A 23,896-nucleotide genomic window follows, 5' to 3' on the forward strand; every position below is an offset into this window, starting at 1 on the left:
TTTGATCCTCTTGGGGAAAAAAATTACATAAGTATATTCTTTCTGAGAATAATATTGCCAAGTTAGTTAGCAATATTAGAGATATTATGTTAGCATAATATGTTAGATATTAGTTAGCATGTTAGAGATAATTCAGGTATCCCTCTAGTGTCTTCAATCTGCTTCATATAGTCTATCTCTCAGTCACCTTTCAGATTTCTGGAGAGAACATCTTGAACTGGATGAAGGTCATAGCTATGATTTTGATTATCTTTTAAAATTTTGTTTCACTTAGGAAAAGTGAGTTTCTCATGAAAGTCGATCTCCATGTACCAGTACAATACACCCTCACCGTATTATCAAAGAGACACTTCTTTATCCTTGTTCAAGGAAATTAGGGTTTGCACACCAATAAAATTATTTGATTAGAACCAATTTAAATATCAATGTAAACAGAGGAAGGTGAAGGGATCCAAGACAAAAGTGGCAATTAAAGTTTTCAAATTTAGCAAAATCTGAATAAAGAAGTTGTCTTTCTTTCATTCTTTGAAGTCACTGGATTAGAATCACTAAAAATCTTACTTTATAGTCTAATCATACTTGCTGCCCCAGGCTGCACAAAGGAAAAGTCTTTCAACATCACAATGAAATCACATATCATTTTTGAACATTTTCTAAATACCTTTCAGTGAGATATCCAACAATGTCAGACTAGAGGAAATAAGCATATGCTATGTGACCAGGAATACTTCTATGTCTTATTATAATATGCAAAGGACACATGCTGCTGCTGCTGCTGCTGCTGCTAAGTCGCTTCAGTCGTGTCCGACTCTGTGCGACCCCATAGATGGCAGCCTACCAAGCTCCCCCATCCCTGGGATTCTCCAGGCAAGAACACTGGAGTGGGTTGCCATTTCCTTCTCCAATGCATGAAAGTGAAAAGTGAAAGTGAAGTCACTCAGTTGTGTCCAACTCTTAGCCACCCCATGGACTGCAGCCTACCAGGCTCCTCCATCCATGGGATTTTCCAGGCAAGAGTACTGGAGTGGGGTGCCATTGCCTTCTCCAGCAAAGGACACATGCTGCTGCTGCAGCTGCTGCTAAGTCGCTTCAGTTGTGTCTGACTCTGTGTGACCCCATAGACGGCAGCCCACCAGGCTCCACCGTCCCTGGGATTTTCCAGGCAAGAACATTGGTGTGGGTTGCCGTTTCCTTCTCCAATGCATGAAAGTGAAAAGTGAAAGTCAAGTCGCTCAGTCATGTCTGACTCTTAGTGACCCCATGGACTGCAGCCTACCAGGCTCCTCTGTCCATGAGATTTTCCAGGCAAGAGTATTGGAGTGGGGTGCCGTTGCCTTCTCCACACAGTATTCCCCAAATCTATCTCCAAATGGGATGTCCAAGTTTCACTTTAAAATCTGGTGATAGAGCCTGATTTAGCAAGGCTAAATGCTACTGAGTCTGAGAGGAGGAATATAGGATCCATCCATGCCTTTCTCGGCTTTTATGTGTGATTACTTGCTAAACCAGAGACTTACTATTTCTACTGATAGCACAGAACTGAAAGAGTTGCAGTGAGGAATTCATACCTTCATGATGCCAGATTCTGTTTCAAGCAGCAAGTCACTGGGATTTTTAGTAGATCCGTAAAAAGAAAGGAAAAAAGTGAGGAAGGAATCCTTCACTAAACATGGGAAAGGGAATATAACACAAAGAGAAGCTTTCATTACAAATAAAGACATAAGTCAAGTTCAAGATTGGATAGAAATTTGCTTCATTGTATATAAAATCTGTGGGGCCATAACTCTTCATCCTGACCTGTTGATTTAATATTCAGTATATTGGATCACAGTAACTGTTTTTTCTTTCCTCATTGTAACCATTCAATATTTTCTAGTGTTTTCTTACACTAAAAAAAGATGACTTTGTCTAGCAACTATAAATGTCAGAGTAGATTTCCCTCAGTTTTAAGTAGAGACACTGTGTTCTTTTTCTGTTTGTTTCAGCACTTTGCAGGGAAATTTAACGGTGTTAAAAATAAGAAAATGTACCATATTTTCAACTGATAAAAGAGGGGTTGCTTAGAGGTACTTAAAAAATAGAAGCACTTTCAAAATTATCAAAGTTCCTGAATTATATTTGCTGTGCACAAGGTTGAATGGCTCTTCTTGAACAATAGGTTAACCTATTGTTCTATTCCCCATTTGTAGTGTTATCAGAAACATATAAATGTGTTTTGTTTTCTATTGATTTGTTCCTCTTATCAAGTAAAGATTTATGTCTTGTTTTCCAAAAAGCCTTGCAATACAATCTGCTTATTTCGTCCCAGACATTTCAATAGACCTTTATGTAAACCAGATGCCTTGGTTTCTTCAGCCTCATCATTAATGTCAACACATTTTAATGTCTTCTTTTTCATCCATTAAAGAAATTAAAGAAATTAGCATATGTGTAAAAGCCAGAAACTTAAAAAAAAAAAAATCAATCCAAACCTAAAGAAATTGGGTAACAAGCCAAAAGGAAGCACAGCAACTCTTTAGTTTTAAAGTGCACTGATATCATATTCCAAGAGTCATTAGTGAATTGTGTGGAAGATTGAATGTCTCTGTATTTTGAAAAATGTTTTTCATAATGTTTGTTTTCTATGAAAACATAAATATTACATAAAACATTTTCATCATTTAGGCTTATCAGAATGTATTTGGAAAACTCAATGATGTTCCAGTTTGAAATGTCAGCCACATCTCCCTCCCCTGTTGTAAACTCAGCTGTGGAAGAAGTATGTTCCCTCCCTACACTCAGAAATCTCCCTATACTCCTATACTAGAACAAGAATCTCAAGGCTTCGGTTGCAGCAGACAGCCAAAGATGAGTATAGTTCATTGAATTCAAAGTTAAAGCAGAAGGAGGCCCCTATTGTCAGTATTCATAGGCCAGCCACAGAGAGTAACGGAAAGTTTCTGGACTGCTAATTCAGGTAGCTGGGTATTCACTGATATCACACATATATACCATATATATGTCTGTGTGTATTAGTCGGGCTTCTTCAGAGAACCAAGTGAGCTTCCCAGGTGGCGCTAGTGGTAAAGAACCTGCCTACCAATTCAGGAAACAAAAGAGACACAGGTTCAATCCCTGAGTCGGGAAGATCCCCTGGAGTAGGAAATGGCAACCTACTCCAGTATTCTTGCCTGGAAAATCTCATGGACAGAGGAGCCTGGTGGGTGACAGTCCATAATTGGACATGACTGAAGTGATTTAGCATGCATACATGCAGAGAATCAATAGACTGCTTATAGAATGTGTGTGTAGGTATATGCTGTGCACTTATATATAAAGAGATTTATTATAAGGAATTGGCACATGCAATTGTGGATGTTTTCCAGTCTCAGCATCTACAAGGTGAGTTGACAAGTTGGAAACCCAAGAGAGTCAGTGGTTTAGTTCCAGTCCAGGTCTAAAGGCCTAAAAATCAAGAGAGTGGATGGAGTAATTTCAGTCTGAAGTTCTGACAGGCTCAAGATCCAGGAAGTTTTAGTTCTAGTCCAAAGGCAAGAAAAAAGCCAATGTCTCAGTTTATAGGCCATGAGACAGGAAATATTCTCTATTGCTTGGTGGAGGGATGGCCTTTTTATTCTGTTCAAGCTTTTAACTGATTGAATGAGGCCCAGTCACACTGAGGAAAGCAATCTGCTTCACATGGTCTACTGACTTAAATGTTACACTCATCCAAAACCACCTTCACAGAAGCAACCAGAATTATGTCTGACCCAATTTCTGGCCACCTCATGGCTTGGTCAAGTTGATACATGAAAATAATCATCACGATAGACCAAACATTAATAAAATAGGAAATAGAGGAGCTAGGTGTTAGAAAACCTAGTTAGACAACAGGGATATCTCTTCAAGGATCTCTCTCTTCTTCAGGGTTGTTGTGATTCTGTCTTTGCTGCATGGACACTTAGCACAGTGAAGACCTGATGGAAGGGATGCAGGAATCAGGAAGTAGAGAATGAAAGTAACAGCATTTGCACAATTCTGATGACTAAACCTTAGCTCTTCAAGAACGGTGTATACTTGGGCTAATACTATTTCTTGCTAAGCTATATAAATTAATAAGAGTTTGAAGCAGATTTTTTTTATTGTCGTATTTTTAAATGGTTCTGGTAATGAAAGTATTCTAGGACAAACAAATATTTAAACTGAAAACCTCTGCTTTAATCTTTTCTACATGAGAGGCAACTATCACTCATTTCAAGATCTATTATCAACTTGGAGTGTGAGACTGGAGAAACTCTTCCCATACAGTGAGTGGTGCTCATGAAAGAACCACTGCCTTCAAAAGAAACAAGCTGAAGAACAGATAATGAACTCATCCCCTTTGTCAATATCTTACATAAGCAAAAAAGATCCTAATGTAAATATTAAGACCTGATTCTATACTCCCAGAGTATCTGGTTTGTTATGAACCACGAAGTGTCACTTCCTAAATACTGGAATAGGTAAGAAACAAGAAAGAAGATACATAACAGAGGTCAAAGAACCTACACTAAGAGCTGACCAACTACAGCCCATGGATTGACCAACTGTTTTTCAGATACATTTTTAGTGGACTCAGACTGTTAAGAGTCCAACTGCATTGCCAGAAACCCAGGTTCAATCCCTGGGTCAGGAAGATCCCCTGGAGAAGGGATGGGTACCCACTCCAGTATTCTTGCCTGGGAAATCCCATGGACAGAGGAGCCTGGGAGGCTACAGTCCATGGGGTCACAAGAGTCGGATACAACTGAGTGACTAAACAACAACAACAGAAAAGCAGGGAATGGAACAAAACAGTGGCTTTTGCTTCATAACCAAAAAGAGACTTGCTCACCACCTAGAGGCCAAGCTGGGCACCACTGGGTCATTCAGTGCCCCACTGGAGCCTAAAATGTAGGCTAATGATCATAATCACCACGTGGTTTAGTATAATTATTTGAGAGGATGCACAAGATATTCATCATTGTGAGTGGCATAAGGCAAATAAGCAACAAATATTTGATTAAGAAATATCAAATAATGTGATATTAGATATATTTAAACCTAAAAATGCATGCTGTTTGTTGCTACCTTATCAAGATGCAGACCTCCTTGTATTATTCACCTCCATCATTTTGCCATACAATGGTTCTATTTCATTCTTAACTAGGAAACTCTAAGCTGCCTGGGGATATAATTTCTTCTTCATCTATATGACCCATTTGACTTTTAAAACAGTATTTTTGATGAAGCCAGCACTCAAGAAATTTCTTTTGAATTAAATTGAATTAACAGTGGGATTTGTGAGAAAGAACCTAACAAATGCACGTGAGTACTTATTTTCAAAGATCCTACAGTCTTATTTTATGGAAGAAACAAAGAGGGATACTTTTTTACAGACTCATGTTACAAAAACAATACATCTAGAGTACCTATCTGCCCATTTGAAACAGCAGTCTGACATAGGGAAACCATGAAAGTCTCATAGAATTTAAGCAACTGAAATTATGTTATTTGTCTCATAGTGTTTTGTAATCATTGATACAGTTGGCTCTGCACAACTCAGAGAAGCACCGTTTTGTCATCGTTGACTAACAAGATGACATTTGGTAAAGAAAGTTTTTACTAAGGAAAATGAGATGCCCCAGAGAGTGTGGAGGCTGTACTTCTTTCTTTCAGGTTAATGTGACCCATTAATACATTTCAGAGTTTCTGGTGCATTCAAAATTGGTTGATTAAATTCCTCTGCAAAGATTAAAAAAAAAAAAAAAAACTTCAAAAGTATCATAATCCATTTTAAAGGAAATTCTGAAAATTAAAGCAAGGGAGCCCCCTTGTGGACTGATTCTAATGCCATGTACAATAAATTATAGGTTAAATCAATGATTTCACCAGTATTTATGAGATAAATTCAGTAGATTGAATAGAAACAATTTATGTTCAGGTGGATCCTATCAAAAATGGATTACAACCTATTTTATCATATATTTTGATAGATACCTACTCAAAAATGCATAGCAATTCCTAAAACCAGTACTGCTTGAATGAATCCTGAATTTGCCCAAAACAAACTGCTCTGTTCCTAAGTGGTTTCTCCAACAAAGGCACCCAAAAGATTTATTCCAGAATGAATGGCCCATTCAAGCCCTCAAAAGCATAATTGGTGCTGGAAAACAAATGGTTCTCCAGAAGACAGTGAATTTAAACAAAGGTAAATTAATTTGTTGGTGAATCCAGTTTGTTTAACAAAGGGGTCCCTGTTATTTAAAAATATACTTGTTAATATTTCTACCTAGGGGAGGGAGGAGGGTTCAGGATGGGAAACACATGCATACATGTGGTGGATTCATTTTGATATATGGCAAAACCAATACAATATTGTAAAGTTAAAAAATAAAAGAAAAAGAAAGCTGCTTTAAAAGATGCACAAAATATACCCTGTTATCTTAGTGAGACTTTTTTAGTCTTGAAAGTTCAGAATGAAGTAAAGTATAACTAGATTTATGAGCAGTGACAGAAACAAATTCACTTCCTTTAGGCTAAGCTCCATCTCTCATCTCAGCACCAGATCTTAAAGCAAACTTTTCTTTAAAAAGTCTAGTTTTATTTTTTCCCATCTATCCTTATTTCTCCCATGGCACTATATTTTGACAAAAGAATAAAAATCAGTCAAAGTAAGTAATTATAAAAAATAGCAATCACAGTCATTAATTTTTCACGTTTAAAAAATTTCATGCACACTTTAAAAAAGAAAGCTGCATGTTCTAATCAGTCAGTCAGTCAGTTCAGTCGCTCAGTCGTGTCCAACTCTTTGTGACCCCATGAATCGCAGCACGCCAGGCCTCCCTGTCCATCACCAACTCCTGGGGTTCACTCAGACTCACGTCCATCGAGTCAGTGATGCCATCCAGCCATCACATCCTCTGTTGTCCCCTTCTTCTCCTGCCCCCAATCCCTCCCAACATCAGAGTCTTTTCCAATGAGTCAACTCTTCCCATGAGGTGGCCAAAGTACTGGAGTTTCAGCTTCAGCATCATTCCTTCCAAAGAAATCCCAGGGCTGATCTCCTTCAGAATGGACTGGTTGGATCTCCTTGCAGTCCCAGGGACTGTCAAGAGTCTTCTCCAACACCACAGTTCAAAAGCATCAATTCTTTGGCGCTCAGCCTTCTTCACAGTCCAACTCTCACATCCATACATGACCACAGGAAAAACCATAGCCTTGACTAGACGGACCTTTGTTGGCAAAGTAGTGTCTCTGCTTTTGAATATGCTATCTAGGTTGGTCATAATTTCCTTCCAAGGAGTAAGCGTCTTTTAATTTCATGGCTGCAGTCACGATCTGCAGTGATTCTGGTAATAGTTTATAAATTTATTGAATTTTTATAGCATTGGAAAATTGCCCAGACATTAGCATGTAGGGATAAACTCGATTTGATTTATACCACTTGAATACAACTAATCTCTATTGGAAAACTTCTCTGATGTTTTATTTTCTTCATGAGTGATATTTTATTGTTTTTGTTGAGTTGATAAGCTGTGTCTAACTCCTTGCAACCTCATGGAGTGCTGCACACTAGGCTTTCCTGTCCTTTACCATCTCCTGGGGTTTGCTCCAACTCATGTCCATTGAATTGGTGATGCCATCCAACAATCTCATCCTCTCTCATTCCCTTCTCATCCTGCCTTCAATCTTTCCCAGCGTCAGGGTCTTTTCAAATGATCCAGCCCTTTGCATCAGGTAGCCAAAGTATTGGGGCTTCAGCTTCAGCATCAGTCCTTCCAATGAGTATTCAGTGTTGATTTCCTTTAGGATTGACTGGTTTGATATCCTTGATGTCCAAGGGACTATCAAGAGTCTTCTCTAGCACCACACTTCAAAACATCAATTCTTCAGCACTCAAAAATAAATTTTTTTTATTCAGGATATCTGAACAAAAACAAAATTTTGTTGTTTTCTGTTAAACCTCAACATAAATCAGCCATAGGTATACATAATCCCCTCCATTTTGAACCTCCCTCCCACCTCCCACTCCATCCCACCCCTCCAGATTGATACCGAGCACCTGTTTGAGTTTCCTGAGCCATACAGCAAATTCCCATTGGCTATCTATCTTACATATGGTAATGTAAGCTTTCATGTTATTCTTTCCATATATCTCACCCTCTCCTCCCCTTTTACCGTGTCCGTAAGTCTATTCTTTATGTCTGTTTCTCCATTGCTGCTCTGTAAATAGATTCTTCAGTACCATTTTTCTAGATTCCATATATATGCGTTAGAATATGATATTCATCTTTCTCTTCTGACTCACTTTACTCGGTATAATAGATTTTAGGTTCTCCACCTCATCAGAAGTAACTCAAATGTTTTTTTATGGCTGAGTAATATTCCATTGTGTTTATGAACCACAACTTCTTTATCCATTCATCTGTTGATGGGCATCTAGGTTGCTTCCATGTTCTAGATATTGTAAATACCACTTCAATGAACAATGAGATACATGTGTCTTTTTCAATTTTGGTTTCCTCAGGGTATATGCCTAGGAATGGGATTGCTGGGTCATATGGTGGTTTTATTCCTAGTTTTTTAAGGAATCTCCATACTGTCTTCCATAGTGACTGTATCAATTTGCATACCCACCAACAATGCAAGAGAATTCCCCTTTCTCCATACCCTCTCCAACATTTATTGTTTGTAAACTTTTGATGATGGCCATTTTGACTTGTGTGAGGTGATATCCCATTGTAGTTTTGATTTGCATTTCTCTAATAATGAGCGATGTTGAGCGATCTTTTCATGTATTTGTTAGCCATCTGTATGTCTTCTTTGGAGAAATATCTGCTTAGGTCTTTTCCCCACTTTTTGATTGGGTTGTTTGTTTTTTTGGTATTGAGTTGTATAAACTGCTTGTATATCTTGGAAATTAATCCTTTGTCCGTTGTTTCATTTACTATTATTTTCTCCCATTCCAAGTGTTGTCTTTTCACCTTGCCTATAGTTTCCTTTGCTGTGCAAAAGCTTTTAAGTTTAATCAGGTCCCACTTGTTTACTTTTGTTTTTTCCATTACTCCAGAAGTTGGCTCATAGAGGATCTTGCTTTGATTTATGTCATTGAGTGTTCTGCCTATGTATTCCTCTAAGAGTTTTATATTTTCTGGTCTTACATTTAGGTCTCTAACCCATTTTGAGTTTAACTTTGCATATGGTGTTAGAAAGTATTCTAATTTCATTCTTTTACATGTAGCTGTCCAGTTTTCCCAGCACCATTTATTGAAGAGGCTGTCTTTGCCCCATTGTATATTCTTGCCTCCTTTGTCAAAAATAAGATACCCCATAGGTGCATGGGTTTATTTCTGGGCTTTCTATCTTGTTCCATTGGTCCATATTTCTGTTTTTGTGCCAGTACCATGCTGTCTTGATGACTGTAGCTTTGTAGTATAATCTGAAGTCAGGAAGGTTGATTCCGCAAGCTCCATTCTTCTTTCTCAAGACTGCTTTGGCTATTTGGGGTCTTTTGTGTCTCCATATGAATTGTTAAATTTTTTTTCTGGTTCTGTGAAAAATGCCATTGGTAATTTGATAGGGATCGCATTGAATCTGTAGATCACATTTGGTATTATAGTCATTTTCATGATATTGATTCTTCCTACCCAGGAACATGGAATATCTCTCCGTTTATGTCATCTTTGATTTCTTTCATTAGTATCTTATAACTTTCTGTGTACAGTTTTTTGTCTCCTTAGGTAAGTTTGTTCCTAGATATTTAATTTTTTTGTTGTTGCAATGGTGAATAGAATTGATTCCTTAACTTCTCTTTCTGATATTTCGTTGTTAGTATATAGAAATGCAAGTAATTTCTGTGTGTTGATTTTTGTATCCTGCAACTTTGCTAAATCAACTGGTTAGCTCTAGTAATTTTCTGATACTATCTTTAGGATTTTCTGTGTACAGTATCATATCATCTGCAAGCAGTGAGAGCTTTACTTCTTCTTTTCCAATCTGGATTCCTTTTATTTCTTTTTCTTCTCTGCTTGCTGTAGTTAGGACTTCCAGAACTATGTTGAATAACTGTGGTAAAAGTAGACACCGTTGTCTTGCTCCTGATCTTAGGGGGAATGTTTTCAACCTTTCACCATTGAGAATAATGTTTGCCATAGGCTTATCATATATGGCTTTTACTATGTTGAGGTAGATTCCTTCTATGCCCATATTTAGAAGAGTTTTAATCATAAATTGGTGCTGAATTTTGTCAAAGGCTTCTTCTGCATCTATTGAGATGATCATATGGTTTTTATCTTTAATTTGTTAATATGGTGTATCACATTGATTGATTTGCATATATTGAAGAATCCTCGCATTCCTGAAATAAACCCAACTTCATGGTGTATGAGTTTTTTGATGTGTTGCTGAATTCTGTTTGCTAAAATTTTGTTGAGGATTTTTACATCTATGTTAATCAGTGATACTGGCCTGTAGTTTTCTTTTTCTGTGTTGTCTTTGGTTTTGGTATCAGGGTGACGGTAGCATAGAATGAGTTTGGAAGTGTTCCTTCCTCTGCAATTTTTTGAAAGAGATTTATAAGAATAGGCATTAGCTCTTCTCTAAGTGTTATATAGAATTCTCCTGTGAAGCCATCTGGTCCTGGGTTCTTGGATTTTGGGAGATTTTTGATCACAGCTTCAATTTCAGTTCTTGTAATTTGGTTTTTCATAATGTCTATTTCTTCTTGTTTCAGTCTTGGAAGATTAGACTTTTCTAAGACTCTGTCCATTTCTTCCAGGTTATCCATTTTATTTCCATATAGTTGTTCATAATAGTCTCTTATAACCCTTTGTATTTATGCATTGTCTGTTGTAACCTCTCCTTTTTCATTTTGAACTTTGTTGATTTGATTCTTCCCTCTTTTTTTTTTTTTTTTGATGAGTCTGGCTGAAGACTTGTCAATTTTATCTTCTCAAAGCACCAGCTTTTAGTTTTATTAATCTTTACTATTGTTTCTTTCATTTTGCTTTCAATTATTTCTGCTCGGATCTTTATGATTTATTTCCTTCTACTAATTTGGGTTTTTTTTTATTCTTCTTTTTCCAGTTGTTTTAGGTGTAGTGGTAGGTTGTCTATTCGATGTTTTTCTTGTTTCTTGAGGTAGGATTGTATTTCTATAAACTTCCCTCTTTGAACTGCTTTTGCTTCATCCCATAGGGTTTGAGTTGTTGTGTTTTCATTGTCATTTGTTTCTAGAATGTTTTTGATTTCCCTTCTGATATCTTCAGGAACTTGTTGGTTATTTAGTAATGTGTTGTTTAATCTCCATGTGTTTGTGTTTCTTACAGGTTTTTTTTTTTTTTTTTTTCTTGTAGTTGATATTTAGTCTCATAGCATTATGGTCAGAGAAGATGCTTGATACGATTTCAGTTTTCTGAAATTTACTGAGGTTTGATTTTTGAACCAAGATGTGGTCTATCCTGGAGAATGTTCTACATGCACTTGAGGAAAAGGTGTATTCTTCTGCATTTGGATGGAATGTCCAGAAGATATCAATTAGATCCATCTTGTCTAGTGTATTTTTTAAGACTTGTGTTTCCCTATTAATTTTCTGCTTTGATTATATGCCCATTGGTGTGAGTGGGGTGTTAAAGTCTCCTACTATTATTGTGTTACTATCAATTTCTCCTTTTATGTTTGTTAGTGTTTGTTTCATTTATTGAAGTGCTCCTATGTTGGGTGCATAGATATTGATAATTGTTATGGCTTCCTCTTGGATTGCTCCCTTGATCATTATGTAGTGTCCTTCCTTATCTCTTGTAATATTCTTTATTTTAAGGTCTATTTTGTCTGATATAAGGATTGCTACTCCAGCTTTATTTTGCTTCCCATTTGTATGGAATATATTTTTCCATCCACTCACTTTCAATCTATATGTGTCTTTAAGTCTGAAGTGGGTTTCTTGTAGACAGCACATCTATGGGTCTTGTTTTTGTTTCCATTGAGCCAGTCTGTGTCTTTTGGTTGGAGCATTTAATCCATTTACATTTAAAGTAATTATTGATGTGTTCCTATTGCCATTTTCTTAATTGTTTTGGGTTGAATTTGTAGATCCTTTTTCTTCTCTTTTACTTCTTGACTATATAAGTCTCTTTAACATTTGTTGTAAAGCTGGTTTGGTGGTACTGAATTCTCTTAACTTTTGCTTTTTGAAAAGCTTGTTATTTCTCCATCAATTTTGAATGATATCCTTCATGGGTGCAGTAGTCTTGGTTATAGATTTTTGCCTTTCAGTACTTTAAATATATCCTGCAGTTCCCTTCTGGCCTGCCGAGTTTCTGCTGAAAGATCAGCTATTAAGCATATAGGGCTTTCCTTGTATGTTACTTGTTGCTTCTCCCTTGCTGCTTTTAATATTATTTATTTGTGTTTAGTCTTTGTTAGTTTTATTAGTATGTGTCTTGGCATGTTTCTTTTTGGGTTTATACTATATGGGACTCTTTGTGCCTCTTGGACTTGATCAGCTATTTCCTTTTCCGTGTTGGGGAAATTTTCAGCTATAATCTCTTCAAAAACTTTCTCATACCCTTTCTTTTTCTCTTCTTCTTCTGGGACCTCTATAATTCGGATGTTGGTGCATTTGATATTTTCCCAGAAGTCACTGAGACTATCCTTTTTTCTTTTCATTCTTTTTACTTTATTCCACTCTTCAGAAGTTATTTCCACTATTTTATCTTCCAGCTCACTGATTCATTCTTCTGCTTCAAGATATTCTGCTATCGGTTCCTTCTAGAGTATTTTTAATTTCAGTAATTGTTTTGTCTCTGTATGCTTATTCTTTAATTCTTCTAGGTCTTTGTTAATTGATTCTTGCATTTTCTCCATTTTGTTGTCAAGGTTTTTGATCATCTTTACTATCATTATTCTGAATTCTTTTTCAAGGAGTTTGCCTATTTCCTCTTCATTTATTTGGAATTCTGTGTTTCTAGTTTGTTCCTCCAATTGTGTAGTATTTCTCTGCCCTCATTGTTTTTTTTTTAACTTATTGTGTTTAGTCTCCTTTTCCCAGGCTTCAAGATTGAATTCTTTCTTCCTTTTGGTTTCTTCCCTCCTAAGGTTGGGCTCCAAAATCACTGTGATGGTGACTACAGCCATGAAATTAAAAGACACTTACTCCTTGGAAGGAAAGTTCTGACCAACCTAGATAGCATATTCAAAAGCAGAGACATTACTCTGCCAACAAAGGTTCATCTAGTCAAGGCTATGGTTTTTCCTGTGGTCATGTATGGATGTGAGAGTTGGACTGTGAAGAAGGCTGAGCGCCAAAGAATTGATGCTTTTGAACTGTGGTGTTGGAGAAGACTCTTGACAGTCCCTGGGACTGCAAGGAGATCCAACCAGTCCATTCTAAAGGAGATCAGCCCTAGGATTTCTTTGGAAGGAATGATGCTAAAGCTGAACCTCCAGTACTTTGGCCACCTCATGTGAAGAGTTGACTCATTGGAAAAGACTCTGATGCTGGGAGGGATTGGGGGCAGGAGGAGAGGGGGACAACAGAAGATGAGATGGCTGGATGTCATCACTGACTCGATGGACGTGAGTCTGAGTGAACTCCAGGAGTTGGTGATGGACAGGGAGGCCTGGCGTGCTGCGATTCATGGGGTCACAAAGAGTCAGACACGACTGAGCGTGACTGAACTAAACTGAACTGAGGTTGGTCCAGTGGTTTGTGTAAGCTTCATATAAGGTGAGATTTATATTGAGCTTTTGTTTGTTTGTTTGTTTTCCCTCTGATGGGCAATGCTGAGGGAGATGGTAATCCCATCTGCTACTGGTGGCTGGATAATGCTGGGTCTTGTATTCAAGTGGTTTACTTTGTGTGAGTTCTATTTGATACTCCCTAGGGTTAGTTCTCTGGTCTAGGGTCTTGGAGTCAGTGCTCTCACTCCAAAGGCTCAGTGCTTGATCTCTGGTCAGAAATGAAGATTCCACAAGTGGTTTGCTATGATATTAAGTGAGATTAAAACAAATATCCAAAAGCGAGAAACCAAAGATGAACCCTAGACAAATGGCAGTTACAAAATCAGGCAAATAATAATTAAAATAATGGAATATACACACATATATATACACCCATGAGCAAAGTCAAAACAGTCCATTGAAAATACAGTAGATTGACCTGGCAAACAAAAGAAATCAAAAATTATATTTACCAGTTAAGAACAAAACTAAAGCACAAACTGGAAAACAAAGCTAAAGCAAGGTGCCAAGGGGGGAATAAAGCAATGAAAACAAAACTAACAGATATGTTGAGAGGAAAGGAAAGAAGGAAAAGAAAGAAATAATAGATATGCAAATTTAAGTAGAGGTAGATGAAGAAGATTTCTATACAATAAAGATTAACTGCAAGGGGAAAAGAATAGTACAAAAGGCAAATAAAGGAATAAATGTAGAAAAAATATAATAGGTTTAAAAAAGTAAAAATTAAAATAATAAAAAAAGAGAAAAGAAGAAAGAAAAAAGGGAAAAAAAGGAAAACTCCACAGAAATGCAAAAGCCCAACATAGAGGCAGAGGTTTATAACAACAAGAAAAAGTGTGCCTGAATATACACATATACACCCATAAGCAAAATCAAACAGTGCAACAAAAATAAAGTACAATAGATTGACCTGGCAAACAAAGGAAACCAAAAATTTTATCTACCAGAACAGAACTAACTAAAGCACAAACTGGAAAACCAAACTAAAGCAAGGTGCCATTTGGGGTATAAAGCAATGAAAATGAAATTAGCAACAATGTTGAGAGGAAAGGAAAGAAAGAAAACAAAGAATAGGCATGCAAAGTTAAATCGAGGTAGATAAAGATTTATATACATTAAAAATTAACTGCAAGGGGAAAAGAACAGTAGGAAAAGCAAACAAATGAATAAATGTAGAAAAAATAATAATAGGTTTAGAAACCTTAAAATTAAAAAAAGAGAAAAGTTTAAAAAAAAGGAACACTCCACAGAATTGCAAAAGCACAACATAGAGGCAGAGGTTTATAACAACAATAAAAAAATGTGACTGAGGGAAAAAAGAAAAAAGCTCAAAACTTAATTAGATTTCATATTACCAGTAAAATGAACAACTACAATTGAGTGGGGTAGGGGAAGAAAAAAAAAAAAATCCAAAAGAATCTACAGAACAAGTCAAAATATAAGTATAATAGTTTTTCTTGAGTCACTGCTGTCAGAGTCCTTTCCCTCACTGGGAGTCACAGTCCCCCTCACCTCCCTAGGATGCTTTCCAAGACCGTGCTGATCTTTGGACCTACTGTGGGGACAGCTCAGATTCTGATCTGGTCCTGCTCCTGTGTATTTTTGCCTCCAATGTCCACAGCTATCAGAACTAGTGTATTTTCTTTTTGGGGGAGCTCTCAATGATCTTTTATACATTTCATAGACACAGAATCTGCCTAGTTGATCATGTGGATTTAATCTGCAGCTTGTATAGCTGGTGGGAAGGTTTTGGGTCTTCTTCCTTAGCCACACTACCCACTGGGTTTCAATTGTGGTTTTATTTCCACCTCTACATGTGGGTCATCCACTAGGGTTTCCTCCTGAGGCCACCCTGGAGAACTTGGGTTTGACCCTGTGAGGGCCAGGTGTGGAAGTGTTGCAGCTGCTTTGGGTCTCAGGGGTTCTGTCAGCACCAGGTACTCAGGGGAGTTGGCAGCTAGGACAGCAGGAAATTTAGGGCTCTAGAAGGGTATGGCAACCAGTATTGGCAATACACTCCAGCATTCTTGCCTGGAGAACCCCCCTCCCTGACAGAGAAGCCTGGCAGGCCATAGTCTACAGGGTCTCAAAGAGTCGGACATTACTGAGGCAACCCTGCAAGCATAGAAGCAAGACTTATTTTTTTGCCTGTGGCAGCTCTCCCCCAGTGATAGTTGAGCATGAAGGTGATGCAGCTGCTTGGCTTGCAGAGACCCTGGCCGCTCCAAGTGTGCAGGGACACGGACTGCCTCTGCTGCGGGAGTTATGGCTCTATCAGTCTTTTTTCAAGACTCTTGTAGCTGGTGATCAGAAGGCCTCTTTGGCCAGTCTTTCTCAGTAACTCTGCCTGTTCAGGCACTTATAGGGCTCCCTTGCCTGGGGTCCTTCTCTGTTGTTCTGAGCATCAGCCACATAGAGGGGCTCTCCCTGACTGGAGTCCTACCCTGTAGATTGGTGCATCAGGCACTTAAAGGGTCACCTTGGATGCTGTCCTGCTCTGTAGTTTAGCGTGTCAGGCATTTGATGGGCCAGCCTCTCAATTGTTCAGCTGCCTGAAGCTGGTATGAGGAGAGAAAGAGGCTATGGTGATGACTCCACCCCCTCAGCGTGACTCAGCAGTATCGCCTCGCTTGTGTGGCTGCCCAGCATTCCTCCACAGGCATTTCCCATCACAATCTCCTCCCTCACATCCCCTGGATCTGTCTCTCCACAGTCAACAGCAGCCCTCACACTGGGATTGCTCCACAATCCCTAAACTCCTACTCCAAGCCTGCATGTCTTCCAGGGCACCTGTGTCCCTGTGCAAAGTATGAATGGCTGCGGCAAAGACTGTCTGATTCTTATTCCACTTAAGCTGCCACACATCTGCTGTTTCAGCCTTAAATGTTTCCCCTCTGACTCAGACAATTGCCCCGATGTGGGGATCGGACTCCTGCTTCAGTTCCCCTACCCACTGAAGGCAGGTCCAGTCCTACTAACATTCTTGTTTTCTCCCCTTGTTTCTTTGCCCTACCGAGTTTTTCATGGTTGTATATATTCTTTTCCTCTGGTAAGGTACTCCTGTCTGCTCTCATCTGGTGTTCTGCATGCACTTCTATGTCTGAGGGTATATTCCTGATGTATCCGTGGAGAGAGATCTACTCCACATCCACCTACTCCTCTGCCGTCTTGTTCTACTCTGTTTTTTTTTAAGGTACAAAAAGCACGCTGTTTAAAAATCACACAAATGATCACAATCCCTTCTGCGCAAAAGGTCATAATTTTTTCTCTGATATAGATTGCTTTGTTAAGTTAAATATATCTAAGTTAAATATATCTATGAAGGGAAAAGATAGTAAAATAGTAACCAAGGGACAACTAAAATGTTCTGCATATGAAATTCATCCAATTCAGGGATTTGGAAGCAATCTAAAGGGCTGGGAGATACATGAGATACTGAGGGGCTGAGGCTGGGTATAGTCTGAAACTAACAGGGAAATGCCACTCAGTATACAATTTCTAGCTACTGGGCTGAGTGGTCAACTGCTTTCAAGCACAATGATGCCTAATTCTATTTAAGTTTTTTACTATATGGTGAACTGCTCTTTGCATTACCAAAAAGCCTCCGTAGAGATTACCAACTGAAAACTGCCTTGTGTGCCTGTTGTTTTGAAGAAAGCATAGAAAATGAACTGTACTACATGGCTATGGAAGCTTGGGGCAGAGGAGGGATCAGTGGTGTGCAGTGTAACAACTTAAACATCCCACAGCAGTAGTGTGTGTGTGCTAAGTCACTTATCGTGCCCAACTCTTTGCAACCCAATCGACTGTAGCCCACGAGGCTCCTCTGCCCATGGGATTCTCTGAGCAAGAATACAGGAGTGGGTTGCCATGCCCTCCTCCAGGGGACTTTCCTGACTGAGAGATCAAACATGAGTCTCTTATGTCTCCTGCACTGGCAGGCAAGTTCTTTACCACTAGTGCCACCTGGGAAGGTCCTACAGCATCAGGGCCCAAGTCCAAAAACGACTGTCAAAATCTAAGTCTTCAAGAATTTAAAGAAATTATGAGGGCTATATAGACATCCTGCAGGACATGGGTCATTGGGCACGGTCATCACAGGGGACAACCTAATTCCACTATTATTGCAAGCTCCTCTAATCTAGACTATTGTCACAGCCCTATAATTGTTCTACCTAAACCTCTGATCCCCTATAAAACAAACATTATTTTAACCCAGTGTTGAAGATGTTTTCATGGCTTAAAACCACTCTTGAGACAAAGCCTCTGCATATCACCTCTAACTCTTTCACATTTATCTTCACAACTTTGTCTTTGGACTCCAGCCACTTTGACCGCTCAACTTTTTAAACATGTGAACTCCATTTCAGACCCACACCATGCTATTCCTAGAGTATTAGCACCCTTTGTTACTTGACTTCTAGAAGGCTTTTCATGACATTCTTGCTTTCTTTCCAGCTGACAGCAAACTTATTAAAAGCAAGGCATCTGCTGCATCATTGGGCAACTTTTCAGTAACATATCCATTTATGCCATATCCTCTAATCCATCACTGGAAAAATCCACTTCACTTACACCCCTCATTTTAACAACATGAACAGAAGAGAAAAACAGCTTTCTGGAGGATTATCACTTATAGCATCTTTCTCATCTTTCTGCCGAGCTATCTATGGCTGCCTGTGAAACAGTATCAGAGGTCTTTATCTTACCACATGTTCCATTAGACTGTCCTTCTCGCTTGTCCAAAACCAATCCAGGTCCTTGGAGGGAGTAGTTCTTTAGAAGCCCCATTTCATGAAGCTAAGTAATTACTCATCTAGCTTGAACTGATATACTACCTGCCTTTAGTTTTCAAGACCAATCTCATTATGACTTATGGCCATTCATATCCAATTTCCAGAAGGCCCAAGCCCTCAGAGCACCCAGATTTTTACTTTTCTGTGAATACCCTCTGCTCAGAGCTCTAAAAATCCTTTCCACTGAACTCTCTGAAATTCCTATGAAATAACCCAAAGACCTCTGTTATCTTCAAATTTGTTTAGCTTTTATGTACCTTCTTGTGTCAAGTAAAACCTAGCTTTCTTGAGAATGCTGGTTCCTGAAAGCCTCTGAGGTGGGGCTTTGTTTTAACTCCATACTTAAGATGGAGTTATAGAATTTCCTTTATTGCAAGACCTTACGGTCCATTTAATGATCATTACAATGAAATGGTGTTCATTACAATGAACTGTGGTGTTGGAGAAGAGTCTTGAGAGTTCCTTGGACTGTAAGGAGATCCAACCAGTCCATTCTAAAGGAGATCAGTCCTGGGTGTTCTTTGGAAGGAATGATGCTAAAGCTGAAACTCCAATACTTTGGCCACCTCATGTGAAGAGGTGACTCATTGGAAAAGACTCTGATGGTGGGAGGGATTGGGGGCAGGAGGAGAAGGGGACGACAGAGGATGAGATGGCTGGATGGCACCACTGACTCGATGGACATGAGTTTGAGTGAACTCCTGGAGGTGGTGATAGACAGGGAGGCCTGGCGTGCTGCGATTCATGGGATCGCAAAGAGTCAGACACGACTGAGTGACTGAACTGAACTGAACTGAACAGTGAAATGGAAGATACTGAGTAGTGACTGCCTCTAAGTATCTGAGATATTTCCAACATTTTTTATTTTTTTCCCCAAACACCAATTAAAATTCACATGAACCCATTTGTTTTCTCCCTCAACTTACTTTTATATGAAGGGGAAAAAAAGAATATATGTGTTGAATGCCAACCAGTCAATAATAAAATAGTCTACTTCCTCTTCTTCTCCAAGATGATTTCTAAATTAAGTGGTATTATTGATAATGTCTGGCATTCTAGATGATGACACATGTTCATAGTAATGCCTTTCTTGTCCAGTGGGTGAAACTCAGCAGCTAATGTCAATAATTCTCTTGCTAGTATTCCAGTGTAGGCTGTGGAAGGGATTGTTTTTTCCACATTGACACTGACTGTATAAAATAAGCTGTGGTTTCCACTTCAAGTATAGAAAGTAAAGTATACGGAGCCTCTATTCAAAAAACTAAGATCATGACATCTGGTCCCATCACTTCATGGCAAATAGATGGGGAAAAATGGAAACAGTGACAGACTTTATTTTCTTGGGCTCCAAAGTCACTGCAGACCGTGACTGCAGCCGTGAAACTAAAAGATGCTTGCTCCTTGAAGAAAAGCTATAACAAAGCTAGAAAGCTTACTAAAAGGCAGAGACATTACTTTGCCATCAAAGGTCCATCTAGTCAAAGCTATGGTTTTTCCAGTAGTCATGTGTGATGATACATGAAAGTTGGACCATAAAGAAAGCTGAGCACCGAAGAATTGATGCCTTTGAATTGTGATGATGTAGAAGACTCTTGAGAGGCCTTTGGACTGCAAGGAGATCAAAACAGTCAATCAACACTGAATATTCACTGGAAGGACTGATACTGAAGCTGAAGCTCCAATAGTTTGACCATCTGATGTGAAGAGCTGACTGATTGGAAAATACCCTGATGCTGGGAAATATTGAGGGCAGGAGGAGAAGGGGACAACAGAGGATGAGATGGTTGGATGGCATCACTGATTCATTGGACATAAATTTGAGCAAACTCCAGTAGATGGTGAAGGACAGGGAAGCTTGGTGTGCTGTAGTTAATGGGATTGCAAAGAGTTGGGGCAACTGAACCAGAACAACAACACAACAGTAACAACAGAGCATAAGATTTAAGCACCTGGAGAATTTGAGGGTCCAGCCATTATTCAGAAGAGGCTTGAAATCTTGTGAAAATGGAAAAGATATTATTTAGGAAGAACTGAAATAATTAAGAAACATCTATACAAACTCTTAGCACAGAGAATGGACTACAAGAAAGTTGGAAACTATAACTTTTGGTTGATAGTTAGGCAACAGCAAATACCAGTAACCCTCAAATTTACTTAACTGTTTTCATTATATTCTTCCCTTAATGGAAAACTGGACTCTGAAAGAATACTGCCTTCTGAGGTAGAATCTTTACTCTCATCACATCTATGTAGAGCAGAACGTGGAGGTGGGAGTATTGTCCTGCTTGGTCCCATTGCGACTTTCAATCTATTTGTTTTTTTTTTTCCTGTGTCTTTCAAGGCACATGTTGTCCTTTCCTTTCTTTTTTTTTAAGATTTTTGGTTTCTTGATGAGGACCATTTTTAAAGTCATTATGAATTTGCTACAATATTGCTTCTGTTTTATGTTTTGATTTCTTGGCTGTGAGAAACATGTGGGATCTTAACTCCCCAGCCAGGGGGCAAACCCTCACCCTGTGCATTGGAAGGCAAAGCCTTAACCACTGGACCTTCAAGGAAGTCCCTAGGCACACCATTGTCTTAAAGGACTTTCCTTGGTTACTTCTCCCTGGGTGATCATAAACTTATTTCCCAGTAATTCCTGTTCATTTGCTGAAGACTTTAGCATTTGTTCTTTTTACTCTCTATCCCTGCTCTTAACATCATTCTTGATAATAGGAATAAATATGGTAAATCCACCAAACAATTAAATCTAACACTTTAATAATGCTTACAATATGATGGGCACAGTTAAGAAGTCTGTTAATAAAGTCATTTAATCATTGCAGTAATTTATATAGTAGAAACTATCATTATCTCCATTGATAACTCCAATGATAACTATCATTATCTCCATGGATATGGAAATTGAAACACAAGATGTCAAGTTACTCACTTGGATCCTTTAATAAGAAGGAGAGATAGGGTTTGAATCCATAAGTTCTGTCACCAGAGTCTGTGAACTTAACAATCAACATCTAGGTGAGGATCACAGCTTTTGCGATTTAAAATAGAGTTGTGTTGTCCTTTCATACCTAGTCCCTCTAAGCAGAAGAGCATTTCCTTTTCCTATATTCTGCCAATTCAAGAACCTTCACATTTTGGTTATGTCTATTTTAGGACCTCTGTGCTCTCAGTCTCCAAAAATAGTTATCGAACCAGGGCAAACAAGAGTGGGGCAAATTTCTCTGCTGATATGGACAATAATCATTATGTTAACACAGTCTTAGCTTGTAAAAATAGCTTAACATTCATAATGAAATAAATGTAGGACTGCAAAATATAGTTTGTAATCAAGCTGACCAATACCAAATGTGTGTTATGATTTCCTATGTATTTGCTTGATGTTTGCTACAAATTTGTCTTTGTGATTTTTAGCAGCCAGTATAAAGGAGTAATCAAAATATGTTACAAAGTTCATAAGATTAAAGCAAATCATTTTCTCAGGGGAAGCACAACTTTTAAAGAAAATGAGATGAAAGAGATGTTTCCCCAATGGTTCCAATTAAGAAAACATTGTGAAATATTATAAACAACCACCTCATCAGCAACCATGAGTAAGAAAAGCACCATTATTCACAGAGATAGTTTCTTAAAATATCCCCCCAGTATAGGCTGACAGGCTTGAACCAATGTACAAATGAATAACATTCTCTAAAGGACTAATATAATGTAGTGTTTACAAATGTTTTAATTAATGAAATTTCTTTTTATTTCTCAGGTCATAGTAAAATTCATGTTTAATTGTTTATTTTTTTAATAGGTGATATCCTTGATATGCTTCTTTCTCTGTATATCCATTTGATAAATATTTGCTATCAAGACTTTGTGTATCACAAGACAAGCTACAAATATTGTTTCCAATGTTTATAAAAGGAGTAATTTTTGAAGTCATGTAATTATTATTTTCATTAAATATTAGCTGATAATAAGAGAGTTAAAGTCTCAAGGCCTGTGCTTAAATAACAGTGTAGTATTGGGTGGCCAAAACATTAATTCAAGTTTTTCCATAACATCTTACAGAAAACCCAAATGACCTTATTTGGCCAACCCAATACATCATAAAGACCACTGCTCTGAAGTCAAGGTACCTCCATTAAAATCCAGACCCTGATACTTAGTAGCTGAGTGACCTTGGGCAAGTTGATGTCTCTCTGTCCCAATTTCGTCATTTGCAAAATTTGGATGATACTAGTACATAACTCGTAGTATTATGGTAGTAGTATTGGTACTAGTAGTATTATTGGTAGTAGTATTGGTACTAGTTGTATTGGTAGTAGTACGAATTAAATGAGTTTGTATATGCAAGATTGGCAGAAGGAGAATCAATAAATATTAGTTACAATGATAATGATGATCTTCATGGTCAAGGTACATAGCTTCCTTACTTTCCAACTTTCTCATCAGTATAATGCAGATAATACTACTCAATTATGTTTTTTCTAAGAATTAAAATATAAAAGTGGCATATAAAAATGGAGTTTAGTTTCTGGTCCATTGGAAGCACTTGATATATGGTAGCTATTATGATTATGATCATCCATCTTTAAACAAAGTGTACTGGATGCCTATTATTAACAAGGCTTCCCAGATGGTACAGTGGTAAAGAATCTTCCTGCTAATGTAGGAGACGAGGGCTCAATACCTAGGTCAGGAAGATCCCCTAGAGGAGGAAATGACAATCCACTTCAGTAGTCTTGCCTGGAAAATCATATGGACAGGGGAACCTGGCCAGCTGCAGTCCATGAGGTCTCAAAGAGCCGGACACGACTTAGCAACTGAGCACATGTTATTAACAAAGCACTTTGCTAATTTGAGATCAGAGTGGGATGTGAGTCTTGGAGGATTTCATCCCCACTGATCTGTGGAGCACAGCAGACAACCAGGACTAGCAGAACTCTACTGGCATGTTGAATGCCAGAAACTAACGCTAGTCTTTCCTTCCTTTGTGGTTCTCAGATATTTGCAGGCGGAGCAAGGAAACATGATGTGGTCCTTTCCTCGTCCATGCAGGCATCATTTCCTCCAGGAGTCAGGTGAGCTGTCCTTCTTGAGTATACATGTGTGTGATCTGGTTGCTGCTGCTGCTGCTAAGTCGCTTGAGTTGTGTCCAACTTTGTGCGACCCCATAGACGGCAGCTCACCAGGCTCCGCCGTCCCTGGGATTCTCCGGGCAAGAACACTGGAGTGGGTTGCCATTTCCTTCTCCAATACATGAAAATGAAAAGAGAAAGTGAAGTCGCTCAGTCGTGTCCGACTCTTAGCGACCCCATGGACTGCAGCCCACCAGGCTCCTCCGTCCATGGGATTCTCCAGGCAAG

The 23,896-nt window shown here is 38.5% G+C and overlaps 1 long non-coding RNA gene across 1 annotated transcript in view; it reads left to right on the forward strand.

Moving 5' to 3' along the window:
- Nucleotides 1-23,708, forward strand: part of LOC132346724 (uncharacterized) — a 71,117-nt gene extending 47,409 nt beyond the window's left edge. The window contains exon 4 of the long non-coding RNA XR_009496640.1: nt 23,535-23,708. This is a non-coding gene — a long non-coding RNA (uncharacterized lncRNA). The remainder of the gene's footprint in view (nt 1-23,534) is intronic.
- The last annotated feature ends 188 nt before the right edge of the window (nt 23,709-23,896 follow it).

This window comes from Bos taurus, chromosome 12 (genome assembly GCF_002263795.3).
Source record: "Bos taurus isolate L1 Dominette 01449 registration number 42190680 breed Hereford chromosome 12, ARS-UCD2.0, whole genome shotgun sequence".
NCBI classification, from domain to species: Eukaryota; Metazoa; Chordata; class Mammalia; order Artiodactyla; family Bovidae; genus Bos; species Bos taurus.